Genomic DNA, 7,193 nt, shown 5'->3' with positions numbered 1-7,193 from the left:
TCATTACCCAGCCAGGAAAATTCTTTGAAACAGAGGCATCTCTGTGATCACAAGCAGATGCGAGCAATATCTCCAGAGCAGACTCAGAGCTCCCACTGCTGCCTTCAGCCTGAGGCAGAGGTTCCAGTAGTCTCCACAGAGGCTCAGTTTGTTCAGGAGTGAGAACAGACATGGGGACATTTGGGACTCCTGGGTCCCTTTGCTAGCAGGAGACAACCCTGGTAGCCAGCCTCCAAAATGGTCCCCAATGATCCCTGTCTTCTGGTATTGCCTCTCCCACATTCAGGAGGACTGACCTTTGCAACCAATAGTATATCGCAGACGTGGTGATGTCTCTGGAGGGTAGATCATAAAAGATACTGTAACTTCTCATTTGCTTTCCCACTGACTCTGGGAGAAGCCAGGTAATACTTTGAATAGATACTCAAACATCCCAATGGAAAGACATAAATAGCAAGGACCAAGGTCCCCTGACCACATCCATGTGGACAAGCCATTCTCAGGAGCACACGCTCCTGCCCAAGTCAGTCTTTCAGTTGACAAGCTGTGGCTGGTGTCTGTAATACTGAAGAGGAACACAGAGCCAGAACTCCTCAGTTAACCCATTTCCAAATTCCTGACCCACAGAAACTGAGATAATAAATATTTTCTTAAGACAGTCAGTTTTGGGGTCATCTGTTATGTAGTAAAATAATATAGCTCTACTTCCAGATGCAGGCAAACAAGATGTGTTTCTGGTTATCTGTCTATTATTTGCAGAACTTGCTCTCACTCAGTGCCATAATCCCATCCTGCTGGATAGAAGCTTCCAGAGGTCACGGACCAGGTTGTCATTAACACCCACTTCTTATGCTCCTAATTTCCCCACATACTATAAATGCTCAATAAACATTTGCCAGATTAACTTGAATTTCTGTCTTCTGTAGGGGGAAAACTTCTGAACACAGAAGTATTCCCTTCTCCCAGAAATTACCTTCCATAATTCAAAATGAGGAAATGCAGCCTTTTAATTATCAGAAAACATCCAAATCCATATCTTAACAAATTTAGTATATTGTAGGGGCTGCTTCTTGCAGAGATTATAGCTACTTGAAAGAGTCCACAGGTCAATACAATTTCAGAGAACTGTGTTCAGAAAGCAATCTGAATGTCTGAGAAAGGACCTCACTGCAACACAGATCAGCAACACATGTCTGCTTGGCCAGTACCGTCTCTACCAAGTCACAGCTTCAAACAGCCCACCCATCAGGGAGCACTTAACATGTGTCCAATACCTGCTGGCCACTCTGTCCAAGTGCCCAACACAGAGCTCCATCCTTAGGAGGCTTGCAGTTGGCTAGGGCAGGAAATATTCCCATGGAAAGATGAGCCACACTCACATCTGAATTAACCTAGCATCCATTAGAGTGGCAATGATGGTAGGTGACCTTGGAAACAAAGAAGATGCTCCTCACTCTGGAAAAGTTGTCACACCCTGGAGTCCTTGTCAAGGAATTTGTGGTCTTCCATAGACAGCTTTCCAGGGAAGGTCCTCTAATCCATCACAGAGACAGCAACTAATGGTGAGCCTTAAAAAATGAGCAAGAAGCATCCAGGGAGGAAGAAGCCATCACGAACAAGCGGCCTCATGAGGCAGGGAGACAAGCACCTTGTTATGACTGAGCATGTGTTCTTAGGCAGGGGTGAGGTGAGATAAGATGGGACATTCGTTGTGGAAATGTTGAGAGACATATCTTCATGGGTCTGTCACTTTTCTGCATATCTCGTGAACAGAGGCACTAGTGGCCTTTGTTCTGGACTATCTTTTCAAGGATATTTGTACAGTGAACAGCCTTGAAAGACAGATAGATTTGTTCTCTCTCTGGAGTGAAAGGCAGGTATGCTAACTTCCCATTACAAAAATTCTTAAACCTTATGGATTCCACTCCTGTGACACAACCCACTGGGTTGAACCAGTACAGGAAAATTCTGATTATGGGTTACTGTTACTGCTGTGAGAATGGAGTCCTTGTCTTCTAACCCAGGACTCATATGCATTCCACCAGCATCCATGAAACTGGCAAACCAACTAGTGAACTGGCAACTGGGGTATAATTCTTGACAGGGAGCCCCTGAACTCCAGGTTTTATCCTGCTGGTTCTTGAGCAGTAAAATTATACATGTCCTTAACCATAGAAGAGTGTTAATGGGAGTATAGGAGGGTGTTCTGATATAAGGTCATTTATTGGGTTGTTTTGTATTTTTTTCAAGATACACAGAAATCTCTGAAGGAAAAAGTTAAATTCCTTTTTTTTTTTTCTTAGCGGGGATTAAATAAACATCTATGGAGTAGAAGAGGAGGAAACCTAGAGTGTTCCACCAAAATTAGAGAAATTGCTGAGAATGGGAGTCCACTGATGGCTCCAGGACTGCTGCCTGGAGGGGTTAACCAACCTTGCCCACCACCTGTAATATAGAACCTGCTGACACAGATCATCAGTCCCCTCTACAGACACAGCAGTCTGAAATTTCTGGGGCATTGTCTTAGTCTGCCCAAGCTACCATAACAACAAAAATCCCCTAGACTAGGTGACTTACACAACTGAAATTTATCTCATCACAGTCTGGAGGCTAAGTTCAAGTTCAAGGGGCCAGCGTTGAGGTTTCTGGCGAGAACCCTCCTTCAGGCTTGAAGATGGCTGCCTTTGCATTGTGTCATCACATGGTAGAAAGAGAAGGAAAAAGCTCTCTGGTGTCTCTTCTTATGAGGCACTAATCCCATCATGAGAGCCCCCATGCTTATGACCTCACCAAAACCTGATTACTTCCCAGAAGTGCCATTTCTAAATACCATGACACTGGGGGTAATAGCTTCAACATATGAATCTTGGGTGGATGTAATTTAGCCCATAGCAGACTGTCTGGGGTCTTGACCCCCAAAAGCTCCCACCATGCCCCTACTAATTTATCACACAACACTCATGGACTACTAAAGTTCTCAAGGTGAGAGAACCTTGAACACCAGCTAGTTCAGCCTCTTGCCCCTGAGTGGGGAATAGCAACATTATCTAGAGTAGGTAGCTGGTTACTTCATTTTAAAAAATCTCAAGGAAGCAGGTATCACCCTTGCTTCTCTCAACAACGCAATGTACCCTGATGGTCAAATGCTCAAATTATCTAACAATATTCTCTTTGGATTTCATTTAAACCCGATTTGTTGATCTTTTGGTTCCACTTAAAATGACACTTGGGGGCGCCTGGGTGGCTCAGTGGGTTAAGCCGCTGCCTTGGGCTCAGGTCATGATCTCAGGGTCCTAGGATCGAGTCCCGCATCGGGCTCTCTGCTCAGCAGGGAGCCTGCTTCCTCTCCTCTCTCTGCCTGCCTCTCTGCCTACTTGTGATCTCTCTCTGTCAAATAAATAAATAACATCTTTTTAAAAAAATGGCACTTGGTTATTCTAACAATAATTTGGTCTGGAAACAACCTGAATTGTTTTAAAGTCAAATAGGCAGTTGGGAAAAGGAAATGTTAATGTGCCCTGAGCCCAAGAGTCATAAAACATTCTGCCATTACAATTCAGTATCAGGCAAGTGCTGTGAAGTGGTCACAGGTAAAGAGATATCACCAGTGAAGAATCTCTCCAGCTCAGTGCCTGAGAATCCAGACTGGAGTAGAGTCTATGATTCAACAGGGTTTTCCACTGTGGTGGCTCTTCTTCTGCATCGCCTCATCCATCACAAGCCAAGGCAGCAACTCTGCAGCAGAGGCTCTAACACTCCAGATTCTCAGAACCCAGGAGCCAATGCTTCTCTGATCCACTTTCTGGCCAGCAGTCCAAAAACTCTGCAGGTCCTCTCCAACCATATGCATTTCTCATGAAAGTGACAATTATTCAGGCCCACCTTCAGAAGACCAAAACACACAGTGAAGTCATTTTAAAAAGGCAAATGTTACACTCTAACCCTAGAAGCCCTTGCTAGTAGACGATTTCTGGCTTTCTCTGCATTTGACCCAGTCAATTGTCATCTCTCAACATAAAGTTTTCCCCCAAGATATCACACAAGATATGGGGTTTAGGAAAAAAAAAATGTATGTTGGAAGGGAAGGTAGGGGAGGCTCATATCTACAGTACAAGGAGCACGGGCTGCTCCCAGCTCTGTCATTTTTCCTTCTCAGAAAGGATGCCTGGGGAACATCAAATGAAATTCATGTAGAGGACTGGAACAGTTTTAAAACCTCCATCTATCAGGTGCAATTTCCCATTTTATTATAGGTTGGTAAAATCAAATTTTCTGGTAATCCTTTGAAGGTGTGGCTGTCCCAGGTCTCATCTAGTAACACACTGCACAGCTTTATCCTTTCCAATTAGTGCCTAATGTGGGAATTGATGTACTAAAAATTAACTTAAGTGATCTTCATCTGAGAATATGGTTAACAAGGCTTAATTTTTTCTGATCAATGCTACTGATCAATTACTTAATGAAAGAAAAATAAAGGAAGGGCTTCGTTGGCATTGGAATGAACTTATCCACCTCCAATGCAGCACAGCTATACCTCAGAACGGGTTCTCTGTTCAGGACTCTGCATTAATAACAGATAACTTTCATGCACAATGAGAAATTTGTGCTCTGTGCGTTCAGAGAAATCATGTGTGTCTCCAAGAGGGAGGGGAAATCATCTCCTAAAACAATCAGCCTTGGGGCACACAGCACCTAGTCCCTGGCATAGATAGGTGAAGCAAGGTGGCTCACTTTCCAGGAAGAGGCAGGCACAGGAGCGCTCCCCACACCTGCTCCTCTAGTGGTATTTTATCAAGTTCCTCAGGGGAAGGAAGGCCAGGAAATAATAAAGGAGGAAAACATTTTACTTCTCCCCAGTTACAGTCAACCAAGATAAGACAAGCTCTCAGGACTGTGCTCCATCAGATGAAATTCTAAGTACGTTTTCACTGTGAAGGCAAAAGGGTGAAGTGAGCCAAGTCACTTTTTATCTCCTCCCTTGTCACCCCTCATCCCATCCTGACTCCTTAGACCAGGATCAGCTGCCAGGTAAAGGGCTCACTTCACTACCCTCAGTAAGTGTTTATATTTCCAAAATAAAGCTCTGGAGAAAGCAGACTCCCCATTGGAATTCCAAGCACCCTGGTTCCTGGAGCAGGAGCATGCCTGTTACTATATGGGTGGGGTCGGGGACGGGCATTTATGGTGCCTCTGGGTTCCCACTGCTCAGGAGGTAACCTCTTCTGCCTAAGCATGAGGCAGCCCCTCTCTGTGCCTCTCAGTGGATTGCAGACAGGTGGTCATTCATGCATCCCTTCAAAGACACTCGCTGCATGTCCTTGGGGTTCCCACACTGTGGATCCCGCAATTCCCACAGGCAGCCCATTCCACTGCCCTCAGGACCTTCCATTTCCCCTCCATAAGCACTTGCTGTCCCTTGATAAGGAGGAGGTAAAACAATCAAGTGCTTCTTAACCCAGATGTCACAAATAAATGTCACCAGTGTCCAATGTCAAAATAATAATAATAATAATAATAATAATAAAAAGCTTAATTGGCAGCAATTTTGCTAAGTAACCTCAGCTCCCTTTGTTTTGATTTCTACCTCCATGAACACAGAAAAGGACACTTGTCACATGAAATTCATGAGCTCATGTCTATACATCACTGCCCCATGTTGTATTATTTACTCTGCAGGTAGGAGTGTCTCTCTCCATGGTAATAACAGGGTCACTGGGCAGAAAATCATTTCAAGTAAAAGGAAAAAAGGCACTTCCAAAAACAAACAAACCCCACTGCGGTGGAAATCCTCTCACCTTCCTCTAAGCAGCCCCATCCAGAACCCGCTGCAATCTACCCACAATCGAGCCAGTGGAACCCCTCCTCACTCCTCTCCCTCCGCCTCACTGATACGCCATCAATTTCTGAATGTCAGCCACAATCACGTCTCTTCCCCAGGCTCTCATTCTCCTCTCCTTTTAAGCGCTACCTTGTTTAAACCACTTAACTCCGTCACCATCCGTTCTGGCTGGGAAAGTGTTGATCAAAATCAAGTTACATTGTTTAGAGAGAAATAACCCCATCTCCTGGATGGTCGTGGTTTTTAGTACCCAGGCTGCAATTCTTTGAAGTGGATGGTAAACCGGGTTTTTGACAGGCTTGGAGGAAAAGGACTCCAAGACTCTGGAGGAGGCCGCCCGCCACTGACTCAATCCTTGTGTTAGGCTGCCATCTCGTGACACACTGGGGTATGCAGCTGAGGACTCAAGACAGCATTTCCATGTAATATTCTAAAACCTCCCCTCCGCCCCTACCCCACCAAAAATGTAAACCAGAAAATAACAGATGCTGCTATAACCTGTCTTAGCCTAAATGGTTGATTTAAAGCCAGTTCTTCTTCAGGCATCAAAGAACCTCATTATATAGGAAAGGAGATTTCACAGCTGACTCCACGTTTGTCAGAAATCTGAAGTGCGTCCTGTCATCAGCACTTCAGACCACCTCCCCCCTCATGTTCTCCCGCCACCCAACCCTGTGTCAGATGGGCTGGGCTCTGCTCTTGGCCGTGAGCCAGGTGTGGGGGTCTCCCTCACAGCCATCAGTGCACCAAAAGCAGAGACCAGCAGACCTCCAGGAGTGCACTAGAGATGGATCGACCATCAATATCCTCACAGCTCCTGGGTGTCTCCACTGATTCCAGAGGACTGTGACAAACAGAGAAACCCCTTCAAGTTCACAAAGAAGGCTGCTGTCCCTTCAGGTCCCGACTACTCTGGAGTCCAGCACCGGGGATAAAGTGGAGCTGGTCCTCCTACTACTTCATGGACAAACACGAACGACCCTCAGTAATGAGGTCAGACTTGACTACTGAGAAAATTGGAAAATGACTCAGAGTCCAGCCTGGCCCTGGAGCTCTTCTCCAGCTGGCAAGCCCCACATCCCAGCTCTGCAGATGCCTGAGGCTCTGGGTCACAGTTCTCAGGACACAGAGCTCACAGAGACCATTTCCTGGGAGATGACTCCTCTCCAGTAGGGCATTTGGGGCTTCAGGGTAGAGGCTAAGAGTCCCCAGGGCACCTTTTAACAAGCAAGACACAGGGGCCCAGAGAGCACTCGACAGACAAATATCTGTTTATCAAATGATTAAAAAGGAAAGTGTGTGTGGTCTGGGGATATAGCCTCAGTAGTTTTAAAAAGGTTAAGTTTGCACAAGT

The sequence above is a fragment of the Mustela erminea genome, chromosome 19, assembly GCF_009829155.1.
Source record: "Mustela erminea isolate mMusErm1 chromosome 19, mMusErm1.Pri, whole genome shotgun sequence".
Classification (NCBI taxonomy): Eukaryota; Metazoa; Chordata; class Mammalia; order Carnivora; family Mustelidae; genus Mustela; species Mustela erminea.
This window is presented reverse-complemented; position numbering follows the sequence as displayed.